Raw genomic sequence first — 13,167 nt, forward strand, 5'->3', positions numbered from 1 at the left:
ATAATCATAATAATAATAATAATAATAATAATAATGACTAACGTCTTCTCTAAAAATCATATTATAGATATATATATATATATATATATATATATATATATATATATATATATATATATATATATATATATATATATATATATATATATATATATATTAGTTAGATAGAAAGATAGATAAAACAGCCCTTCTTAAGACAGTATGTATAAAATGAAAAGTACTTCCTGGGATTAATGGAATTAAGGCCAGAACTGACCATTATGTACTTAACGATTTGGTTTAAAAAAAAAAGGGGGGGGAGGGGACATATAACTGCGTGACAGAACTCGGAGAGAATCTATTGTATTTTGGTGACATATCACTAACGATAATGGGTTTAAAGTCTTCAGTAAACTGAGGTCCCATTCTATTTTATTCTTCCTTAATCCAGATGAGCCAGATCAAGTTAGCAAACACCCATCGTACTGAAGGTGTTTTTGAAGGCTATATCTAATCCCTGCAATTTGAATAATCCCTTCTAATACCTCCAAGTTCGAAATATGCTTCCTAATCCCACCAGATTCGAAATATCCCTCTTAATCCCTCCCAGTTCCAAAAATCCCTCCTAATCCTTCCAATTCCTCCAAATTCAAAATATCCCTCCCAGTCTAAATAAAATCATCTGCAGATTGCATGAATATAATATATATAATTTGCCCTCAGCCTGAAAGGGTACACTGTTAACTCTCTAATTTTGTTTATTAACCCACCCCGTCCCGTCGACGTATGGATACGTTGCAACGATTTGCATTTGCCAGTCCCGGCGACATACCAGTACGTCGTGCAATTGCAAGGTCCCTAATTTGCACAATTTTCAATTTTCGCGCTTGATTTTTCGTATGTATACACGGGACACCTTCCTCTATTCCTCTACAAGATGCCAAGCAGGGACAATGCCTTACACCACATAACCTCCCCCCTCCCCCCCTCACACCATTGTCTCAGCAATGGACCTGTTACCAGTGACCTGGCTAGTAAAGATATTCAAGGCCAGAGTGATTCCCTAATCGATGACAATATGGAGGACAATGTTTACATAGCATTAGAAGAAGAAACAGCCAGAAATAATGATCAGGTAATGTGGCAAAAAAAGGTCAGGTATGGTGATTAGTTAGTGAGTGAAACAATGCTTATAATGCCTTTATTACTGCTTGAAAACCAATATACTCTCATACTACATATACATTCGTACCAAGTAAATAAATAAATACCATTTATGAGTGGATAAAATAGTTACCCTCCCATAGAACTCGTTTTCTTTGGTGCCAGCATGTTAGAAAACCCAGTCAGGTAAGGAGAAACTCCTACCTGGACTGGGTATTTTAAATCTCAGGTGAGCGATTTCTCTATGAATTTTCGATGTTTCTCACCAATAGCGAAGGTTTTAGCCAAAAAAAAAAAAAATCGAAAATACCTTGGGACTGGGGGATGTCGGAGGTGCGGAAAACCTCGGGACGTGACAGGTTAAGTCATTCCATTTACACACCAACTTTCATAAATTTCCGGATTTGTTATTTATTTATTTATATATTTTTACCTTCAGGGCGCAACACGTTTACTCTGTGAGTGTGAAATGGAACCAGTTGTTTCCAGTACGCTGTTATGAGCATATATATATATATATATATATATATATATATATATATATATATATATAATAATTATCTCATCAGCCGTTTGAGTGTCCACCCTGGCGGGGCGCAAACCCTCGTTCGTCAGTGTACGAAAACGCACACTTTACCACTGTACCACAGAGGCTCAATATAGATAGACAGATAGATAGATAGATAGATGTATATATTATATATATATTCTCTCTCTCTCTCTCTCTCTCTCTCTCTCTCTCTCTCTCTCTCTCTCTCTCTCTCTCTCGAAGTAACTTATGGTACACAGAAATAAAGGTAGAAGTGTGAAATGCAATAATGGGGAGCGAAAGAGCAAGGAGAAAGGCGAATGACAGTGACGTGTGTGTGTGTGTGTGTATGTGTGTGTGTGTGTGTGTAGACTTTATTAGCCCTTCCTCACAAGCCCAGCTGTCCCCCTACGTGTCACTTTCAAACATCACCACTTCGGTGTTTATACCCATCTTCCAGTCCTAACATTCTCCAAGCCTAACCTTCAGATTCTTCACTCCTAACCTTAACATTCTCCAGTCTTAATTTTAACATTCTCTAGTCCTAACCTTAACATTCTCTAGTCCTAACTTTAACATTCCCCAGTCTTAACTTTAACATTTTCCAGTCCTAACCTTAGCATTCTCCAGTCCTAACCTTAACAATTTCCACTTCCAACATAAACATTCTCCAGTCCTAACCCTAACAATTTCCAATTCCAAAATAAACATTTCTCTGTCTTAACCTTATCCTATTTCGTTTCAAGACGCACCTTGTTTAGCCCTAACCATTTCAATTTTCTGTTCCAATCTGCCATTCTTCATTCCTAACTTCACCATTGTTGGATTCTAGACTAAATTTTCGTTTTCTTTAGGTCATACTTTTTAGGAATTTTGTGGATCTAACCATGGCGTCCTTTAGTCTATGGGATATATGGATGTAACTGGTATCAATGACCATCACCCATACCAAAACTATGAGAACATGATTTAACCGTGAAGGCAACACCCTTCAACTTTAACTCATTCACTCCAAAAACATTGATTTCTAAGTCCTGCCATTTTCTGACGATTTTTTAAAACTTAAGAGCGACGTTTCGAATTGGAAAGTTTGATTTAGACTTCGTTAGTTCGTCAAGTATGATAAGTCCTTCCCTGCCGGAGAAAAAAATCGTCTGTTGGCTGCATGAAAAAAAAGAGCCTCACCGAATTCAAGCGTTAAATTTGACGTGTGTGTGTGTGTGTGTGTGTGTGTGTGTGTGTGTGTGTGTGTGCAATAAGTGCCCTTTTGTCGGTAACATTCTGCCTGTATTACCTGAAATAAAATCTCTCATACTCATAGAGTTCAAAGAATGAACCTTCCTGTCACCATGTTCATCTTTTTTTTTTTTCTTTTAAGATCCTAACGGTCTCAAATAATTGCCCATACCACACCCTGTATCAAACCTGAATGTGATATCCCTAACGCCTGACAACAGATCAGTGGGAATTAGTGTTTAAGTGCCACGGTGACTTGTGAGGACTGCAGAGGACCGATTCTCTGTAGTGTATCTCGGGAGGATCTGGGGGATGGGCGACCTAGTCTACGTCCGGGAAAAGAAGAACACTAAAGCTTCGCCGATGCCAAGATTTTTGGATGGAAGGGTTATGGAGTATCCATAGCTCTTAATCCTTTAATCTAGTGACGTATTTTCATTTCATCCTTGCCATCTACAGACGATAATTTTCGCCGTAGGATAGGCCTGTGGAGCTGTGCTGGCTAAATACTGGCCCACCATCATTATTATCGTCCTTAAATCATCCTCTGCTCTCCCCCCTCCTCCTCGTCTCGTAACATTCTCTCTCTCTCTCTCTCTCTCTCTCTCTCTCTCTCTCTCTCTCTCTCTCTCTCTCTCTCTCTCTCTCTCTCTCTCTCTCTCTCTCTCTCTCTCTCTCTCTCTCTCTCTCGTCTCCCTTCCTGTTCCTCCTTTTATAGACTTAAAGACTTACCGAATTAAAATGGTTAGAAACAAGTTCATCACAATTATCTGCATCATGACAATCATCTTATAATCAACCTACTCTCCCGATTCTCGTTTAATACCATGCTCTCCTTTATCTCTTCCCCATTTTCCTCTTCCTGTTCCTGCTCTTCCTTTTCCCCTCTCCAATATAATCTTCATTAGTCTGTGCACTACTCGAGCTTAATAAATCGCTGAATAAAAAAATCGATGGGGATAGCTTGGTTCAAGAGCCTTATACTCCGCCTTAATGAACGAGTTAAATCATAGCTGTAATGAAATCTTGGTGTTTTGTGTGTGTGTGTGTGTGTGTGTGTGTGTGTGTGTGTGTGTGTGTGTGTGTGTGTGTGAGAGAGAGAGAGAGAGAGAGAGAGAGAGAGAGAGAGAGAGAACTTTGCCCAAATTTTACCTTCACTTCAAAGCACCTTCGCTCTAACTCTGTGTCCTCTTCCAGCAGCTCATTAACTTGATTCAATTCGCTTTAACTTCCCGCTATTCTTTCCTTAACATTTGCTTAATCTGATTCTCACTTTGTGCTCATCTAGTGTGATATTACTGCTTTTTGGTTTTCCCTCTATATAAGTGGCTGTAGAGACACCTTCATGTGGTGGCACCAACATGACTGGGCAGAGAAAATTCCCAGTTATAAAAATGTCGCTCACTCCCCTTCTTATCCCCCAAAGGAGGATGGTGGACTGCAGAAGAAGGGTAATTTTTGTCTGCAGTCCAGAGCGCTTACATTCAGATGAGCCTTGATTTGCGGTTACGACTATTACTACTGCTATTACTACTACTGCTACTGCTGCTCCTGCTACTACTACTACTACTACTTTATGTAACATACTGAGTCTTATTTTCTCAGCAAGTTGTAAAAATCAATCCTGTAAGTTACGGTGATATATTCTCAGTGCAATTTCTCCATTCATCTGTGTGTGTGTGTGTGTGTGTGTGTGTGTGTGTGTGTGTGTGTGTGTGTGTGTGTGTGTGTTTCATTATCCTCAATTACCATTCTAACTAATTCAGCTCTTCCTAACTGGGTACTGGACAGGAGAAAACAGCTGATCTACATAATTAAACCTGGTTCACAGAAAATTATATTACCTGGAATTGGCTGCAAACTAATGAGAAGTAAATTTCTCTGTCTCTAGCCTGACGCTTTAATCCCGGAAGCGGTGGCCAGAAACGAATCGTCTCCATGTCTCCCTGTCCTCCACCAACAGCTTGTCCTCACTGCGGCTCACACATCCCTCATTCATATACATCTCCTCCCATCCCTCCATCTCACCCTCAGTTTGCCCCCCTCCCCTCTCAAGCTCCGCCCTCACGTATATGCACTCTTTTTGTCAGTCGCTCATTCTTTCTTCACTCCACATGGCCCAGCCATCTCGGTTTACTTCAAACGCTTTTCAACACAACTACATCAACACCATAATGCTCCTTTACTTCCCAATTTGTTTGTCTGTCTCCCCATTCAAATCCCAGTGTGAAGAAATTTCCATATTGATCCCAGTACAAACAGCTGTCCTGACAAAACACCGTAATCTTGAAGTGCATTATGTTTTTAGGTGAGAGGTAATACTTTCTTTACTCATGGACGAAGTAGCCGAAATGTTGTAGGCCGATACAGGTGATGTCAAGATGAACGTGATATACCTCTAGTACGATACTCCGTAATTATGGTTCTCAGCTCATATTCACCACAGGCAAGTCATTAATGGAGTTCCCAACATAATTTAATCCATGATTAATTATCGCCCCTACAGAAAGCTGAAAATAAATATTTTTCTACATTTACGTATACAGGAGATATTACCCATGTAACTGCCACATATAAAATCATCTTTAAGTAAATAAGTACCTTAACTCCTGGCACAAAAGTGCAGTTTATGGCTGGGAATAATTTTATTCACAGTGCCTGATTTCGCGCTATTGAATTGTCTGTTGGATGTTGGTGAATGGCTGTGATTATGCAGAAGGATTAATGACCCATAAGAGTATAATGGAACACATGGTGCCCTAATGGATGACTTGATTTATGAGTATATCTATGTCTGCATCTCTCTCTCTCTCTCTCTCTTGGATGACTTGCTTTATGAGTGTATAAATATTGAAAGATAAGTACATAGATAAACAGACAGACAGACTGACTGACTAACTGATTGATTCATAGAGAGATAGATGTGTGTGTGTTCTTACCTAATTGTTCTTACCTAATTGTATCTTTACAGGAATGAGTCAAGCTCGTACTGTCCCGTGTCTTAAACCATATTTATCGTACATATCCTTAAATTTGTGAATTGTTTTGGCACACACTATTTCATTCGGTAGTGCATTCCATTGATCAATTGCTCTGTTTGGGAAACTGAATTTCCTTACGTCTTTATCACCTCTCTTCTTATGCAGTTTTTTGCAGTGTCCTCTTGCTGATGCTTCTCCATATGTTAAGTAATCATTTATGTCTATTTTCTCCTTTCCTGATATGCATTTATATAGCATTATCATGTCACCTCTTTTCCTTCTCTCCTGTAGTGTTGGTAGATTCAGTTTATTTAGTCTTTCTTCGTAGCTTAGGTTCCTAAAGCTTGGTATCCATCTTGTAGCGGCCCTTTGAACTTTTTCAATTTTGTCTATGTGCTTTTTGAGATGAGGACTCCAGACTACTGATGCATATTCCAGGGTTGGTCTAATGAATGATGTTATTATCCTTCTTAGCATGTCTTCATTTATGTAAGTGAATGCTATTCTCATATTTGCAAGCAGTGTATACATGTTTCGTACCTTCTCGCTGATGTGGTCAGCCGGAGATAGTCTATTATTGATAATCACACCTAGGTCTTTCTCTCTTTCTGATGTGTATAGGGTTTTATTTCCTAACTTATAATCCCAGTCAGGTCTTTTTCCACTTTTACCAAACTTGATTACATGACACTTGTCCACATTGAATTCCATTTGCCATGTACTACTCCATTCATGAAGTTTATTTAATTCTTCTTGTAGCTCTTTACAAGAGTCTGTGTTAGTAATTCTCCTTTGTATTTTTGCATCATCTGCAAACATATTCAGATAGCTCTCATTTCCAGTGTTACTGTTTATATCATTTATATACACTAAAAACATGATTGGTGCCAGCACTGAACCCTGTGGTACTCCACTAGTCACTTCTTTCCATGATGAGTAGTTTCCTCTTAGTACTGTCCTCATTTCTCTTTTTATGAGAAAGTCTTGCATCCAACAAAACAGTTTGCCTCGAATTCCTTCTTGATGGTACAGTTTCCATAAAAGTCTTTGGTGTGGTACTGTGTCAAAAGCATTCTTGAAATCTAAATAGATACTGTCCACCCATCCTTCCTGTATTGTGTTTGTTACTCTGTCATAGTAGCTCAACAGATTAGTAACACATGATTTTCCTTTTCTGAAACCAAACTGTCTTTCTGTTATCATACTGTGTTCTTCTAGATGATTTACCCAAGCTTTTCTTATAAGTTTTTCTAATACCTTGCTTACAACACTGATCAGTGATACTGGTCGGTAGTTGAGTGGATTTTGTCTATTTCCTTTCTTGAATAAGGGGACAATATTTGCTTTTTTCCAAATATCAGGTAGTTTACCTTGACTCAAGGATTTCTTGAAAATTAAAAATAATGGTTTACACAACTCCTTTGCACATTCTCGTAATACCCAACATGAAATTTCACCAGGACCACTTGCTTTTCCTCTGTCTAATCTATTTAACTCCTCCTGTATTACTTTTTCTGCTATTTGTATATCTGGTAGTATGTGTGGACATGCGTGTTCCACATAGTCCCTCTCAAAATTTTTTTCTTCTGTAAAAACTAATTGGAAATTCTTATTTAGTGCTTCACAAATATCTTTCTCTTGTGTATATGTGATTCCCTCGTCCGTAATGGATTGTATTATATCTTTTACTTTAGTTTTGCTTCTGATATAGCTGTAAAACAGCTTTGGTTGATCACTACTTTTATTTATTTTATCCTCCTCAAACTGTTTTTGGGCTTCCCTCCTTATTCTTGTATAGTCGTTTCTTGCCTGTTTGTAATTGTTATACGCCCTTTCACTATTGTGTCTTCTGTATCTATTCCACAACAAATCTATTCTTTCTTTTGATTTTTTACATTCTGTATTGAACCATTTCTGTATTTTCTTATCTGCTTCTTTGTGCTGTGGGATGTACTTCTGGACTCCTATTTCATAAAATTCACAAAATTTTTTATATACAGCATTTAAATCTTGTCCTCTAAGCTCATTTTCCCAATCAACTTCTAAGAAATACTCTTAGGTCTTGATAATTTCCCTTTTTATAGTTTAGGCTCTTTTTGTAACTATCATTGCTGTTTACTATGTCATATGCTATCCTGAAGTTATAATTTAGTACTGCATGATCGCTTTTGCCGAGTGGAGGGTGATATATTAAACTGTCAATATCATTTTCTTGCCTTGTAAATATTAGATCTAGCACTGAAGGTACATCAAGTCCTCTTTTTCTGGTGGTTTCCCTCACATGTTGTGTTAAGAAAAACTCTTGTACGAGATCCAGGAGCTTTTGGTCCCAACAGCTTTCTTGGCTATTTATATCTAGAGTATTCCAATTTATATTTGTATTGAAGTCCCCAGTTAGTATAATTCTTTCTGATTTCTCTTCCATTTTATGTTTCAATGATCTTACACTTTGAATTGTACTCTCTGCCAGGTCCTCATATTCGTCTCTTTCCCATGTGTTTGATCTGGGTGGCATGTACAAATTGGCTACAGTTACTTTACCTTCAGATGTGTCGATCTCTACTGCAATCATTTCTACTTGTGATGGTATATCTAGTTTTATTTCCTTGACTTTTAGATTTTTCTTAGTTAATATTATAATTCCTCCTCCTTTTTTTAAATATCTGTCTCTTCTCCATATATTGTATTCCTCTAAGTTTAGTATGTCATTTGATATCCTTGGTATTAATTTTGTTTCAGTTAGGCATATTATTTGTGGTTCATTTTCTCTGACATAATCATTCATCTCTAGTAATTTAGATACCATTCCATCCACATTTGAGTACATCAACTTTATCATTTTGTTTATATACTTGTCATGACATGGTTCTACTACCTTCCTCCTTTTTCTTCCATCCTGTTTGTGTACCACTTTCGTACCTGCAATCCTATTACGAGGTACTTTGTAAAAAAAAATTCTTCTTCTCCTCTTCTGATCTTCCCTCATTTTTTGTTTTTGCTTCCTCCCTTTTCTCTTTCAGTAATTCCAGTTCCTCTTGTGTAAGGCATCTTTTTATCCATACATTTTTGAACTCCTCTTTTTCCTTAAGATTCTTTGCATTTTTTAGTATCTCTTCCACAGTGTTTACACTCTGGAAAGTCACCTTTAGAGGTCTTGTCTTGCTTTTCTCGTATTTCCCTAACCTTTTGTGTTCCTCTATGTCTTTACTACAGATTTCCTCTGATACTTCTTTCAGTAAGCTCATTACATTTGCCATCTCCTTTTGTCTCTTGTGATCTTGTTTTAACTTCATCCTCTTCTATACCAGTGATTACTATAGATTTGTTTATCTCTACTGAATCTCTGACTAACTTTGGATTGTTTTGGATTATTCTTTTCACCTCCTTTTTAATGCTTTTTTCCTCCACCCTTGTTTCTAAGTCTTTCTTTACTTTCACCATTTCAGCATACGTGGTTTCTACATCATTTTTGTAGCTTTGCACAGCTTCATTTACTTGTGTTATCTTCTCCTCAATATCACTGCTCTGGTCAATAAGACTGCTAACTTGCCTAATTGTCTCTGTGTCATTTTTGAACTCTTCCATAACACTCTCGTGATTGACTACTGTACTTGCCATTTCACTCATTTTCTTCCTAAGTGTACTCAATTCCACGGTTAGTTCACTGATGGTTGTGTCTTTCTTATTGGCCTCCCTTCCTAGTTTTTCTATTTCTTCCTTTTGCAAGTGCATCTGTTTCTTTATTTCATCAATTTCATTTTTGAAAGCCATTTCTAGTTTGTTTACACGTTCAACCAGTCTATTGTGGGTCTCTACTTCAACCAGTTCTTGGTAGAAATCATCATTTTGCTTTTTACCTTTATCCCTTTTCTTTTCCAAATTTGTTTTACTGAAGTATGTATCCATTTTGCAATACTTAAAGTGCAAAGCATATTCTTACAATCTCCGTCTTGTTGTAGTCTAAACAAACCTCAGAGATGACTCAGCGTATTCTTTCGTCATGGTTCTATTTCCTGTTTTTGCAAGTCTTGTTGAAACATTATTTTTTTCCTTTTTATAATGAACAATCATTTAGTCTAACCTGGTACTGAGCTTGACTCATACAAAGATACTATTTAGGTAATGCCACTGGCCGTGATGATTTGGTACGGAGCGCCGGTGTCACACGTCCACCTAGATTGAATCCCTGTGTGTGTGTGTGTGTGTGTGTGTGTGTGTGTGTGTGTGTGTGTGCCTCTGAGCAATGGCATAGCACCCTATTCCGTGAGGTCCAGCTGTCCACATAAGCAGACAGCTGCACATGTAAAAACTTTGACACTACAGTAATACTAGCTGTCCATAATTCGAATACTTGTTCAGGTCATTTGAGTCATAATTGTTGCATTGGCATTAGTTTTTTCTTTTAATATGTGGAAGGTTAGTGAAGTTTCTTTTAACGTACTTTAATCTTCAAGCTGTTTCCTATCCTAGCCAAGAATTAGACCCTCGTATATCAGCGTACATATCAGAGGGATGAAAGATAGAAATGGTAAGTGATAGTGGAGAAGAGAGAAAAGTGACCAGATGAAGAGAACATTTTAAGTAACTGTTAAACATACAGAATGAAAGTAGTGTGAGCATAAGTGGTTGGGGAATGGCTTGGAGAAGGACAGTGGTGAGAATGGAGGAAGAGATCATTAGGATGAAAGTAGTGGAAGCAATGAAGAAAATCAAAATGGGGAAAGCCCCAGGAATTGATGGAGTGGGTGGTGAAATGATGAAGCATGGGCGAGATATAGTAGTAGAATGGATGTGGAAGATGTGCAGATTGTCCTGGGAGGAAGGTAAAGTCCCGGAGGATTGGAAGTCAAGTATAATTATTCCCGTGTACAAAGGAAATGGGGAAAAAGAAATGTGTGGTAATCATTGGTGCATTTGTCATCTAAGTATAATATGCAAAGTATATGGTAGGATACATTTTGACAGAGGTAGGGAAATAACAGAGGAATTAGTTGGAGGAGAACAGGGGGGGTTTAGAAAGGAAAGAGGTTGTGTAGATCAGATATTCATTCTTCTATCTATGGTGGAAAAGTTTCTAGAGAAAGGAAAGAAGTTGTGTGCGGCCTCCATGGATTTGGAGAAACCATATGACAGGGGAGATAGACAAGGATTGTGGAAAGTACTAACAATCAGTGAAGTAGACGGGAAGTTGTTGAATACCGTGAAGAATATGAATGAGGGTGCTAAGGCTGCAGTGTGTGGATGAATTTTTCTTTTTGAATATTGGCTTTAAACAGGGATGTTTCATGTCTCGCTGGGTGTTCAGTCTGTATATGGATGGAGCTATAAAAAAGATACATGGTAGGGCAATCGATGTTGGAGCCGCCCTGATGAGAGAGGGCAATGTTTGGAAACTGACTGTATTGTTGTTTCCAGATGATACTGTATTGTCAAGAGAAGGCGAAAGGGAATTGCAAGGCTTGGTGAATGAGTTTAGGACAGGGTGAAAGAAACATAATCTAAAGGTGAATATGGGGAGAAGTAAAGTTATGGTCTTCTAGAAAAATGAAGTCACTGAATTTACAGTGATATCGAAAATGTGAGTGCAGTAAAGTACTTGGGTAGTTTGATGAGTTAGGATGGAAGTTTGGAGGATGACGTGCACCCTAACGTACGGAAGTGAAGCTTGGACCTCGCTGGAAGTCAAGAGTGAGAGTAGTGGAAATGAGTTATTTGAGAGGAGCATGTGGAGTTATATGGGGAGACAGACTGACACATGAGGATGTGAAAGAGCGTTGTGATGTGGATGTGGATGTGATGGAAAGCGGTAGGAAAAATACACGGAATTGGTTTGGCCATGTGGAGAGGATGGAGAGCAAGAGACTAACGAAGACTGTGTATGTGACTGACTTGGAGGGGATGAGAGGGAAGGAGAGGCCAAAGATGAGATGGAAGGATGGAGTGGAGGTATATGAGAGAGGGGGATTTGAGCTGGGGGGAGGGCAGGGAAATGTCGGGTGGGCAGGGCGACATGGAGGTGGTTTGGTCGTGGCCACCCCTTAAGGGATTAAGGTGGGTGGCAATTGATAGATGGATAGCTAATATATCAGCGAAATTACGACCCTTCTAATTATTCGCCTTACCGTTTTTATACCGCTGTTTGTCGCCAGTCTTTCCCTTCTCTAGTTGCATTTGTTGGCTCCCCTTTTTTTGCTGATATTTTAAGAGAATTAAAGACCTTTTATGTGGACTTTCGAATGTTGTTTTTAACTCGTATCTGTTATTTGCTTGACAATTAGTGTTATAATTTTCCTCCTAGTTTTTATTTTTTTTTTAGTAATATCCGGTCAACATAGCGTCTTCTCTTTGTTTTGCTTTGTATTTACCTTTTCTTGTTATTCTCATTCTCTACTTTCCCGTTTCTGTTCCATTGCTAATCATATAATTATCTTTGCTTTGAATTAGTGCCATATGGTCTTTGATACCTGGTGCTAGGAATCCATCATTCAGTTCATTTTTAACCTCTTGCTACCACCTGTAGCATAAATATTAGGCCACTTTCACACGAGGCCACTGGTGGCCACAATTAGTTGCCTCCCATAGTTTTCAATGGAGCATTTCATATGAGGCCACTGCGGTTGCCCGGCTGGCAACCAGCTCCCGGCGGTGACTCGCTCGCACAACTAGTGTTCGCCACTGGTGGTTGCTGCCACTCGCTGTAAAGCATTGTTTCAAATCGGAGCTTTCATAAGGTGCCACCAATTGCCGCCAACAAGGCAAGAAGGAGCTCTTCCTGTGATGCCATTCTTTCAACTGAGAACTATGCCAAGGAGTGGCGTGAGTTCAGTGGAGGACACTAGTTGCTGGCCTCTTCACACTGGGCCACCAGTGGCGGCCACCGGTGGCCTCGTGTGAAAGCGGCCTTAATCACAGACAACGAGAGAAACAGATAAATTGAGAGAGAGAGAGAGAGAGAGAGTATTTGCTGGATGTGTATACAGATACAATGTGTTATGCATTTTAGTCATCCACTTGGTTACTGTGTTAATAAACGTATTTCTTCTTTCTCCCCCTCTCTTTTACCCTCACGCTTCCTGCTTCCCTCCCCCTCCTTTCTTTTTTCATTTGCTTTGTCCAATGTTAATATTCTCATTGTTTAAAAGGGACGTTTTCGAACTATCAGATAATTAGATATGATGAATATTGTGTTAACAATGACGGGTTACAGTAGGTGTGGAGGAAAAATTACTTGTGGTAGATAAAACAGTCAAAGCACTTATGCAGTAAATAACGATTATA

The sequence above is a fragment of the Coenobita brevimanus genome, chromosome 68, assembly GCF_032717465.1.
Source record: "Coenobita brevimanus isolate Jiangsu-jjx chromosome 68, ASM3271746v2, whole genome shotgun sequence".
NCBI classification, from domain to species: domain Eukaryota; kingdom Metazoa; phylum Arthropoda; class Malacostraca; order Decapoda; family Coenobitidae; genus Coenobita; species Coenobita brevimanus.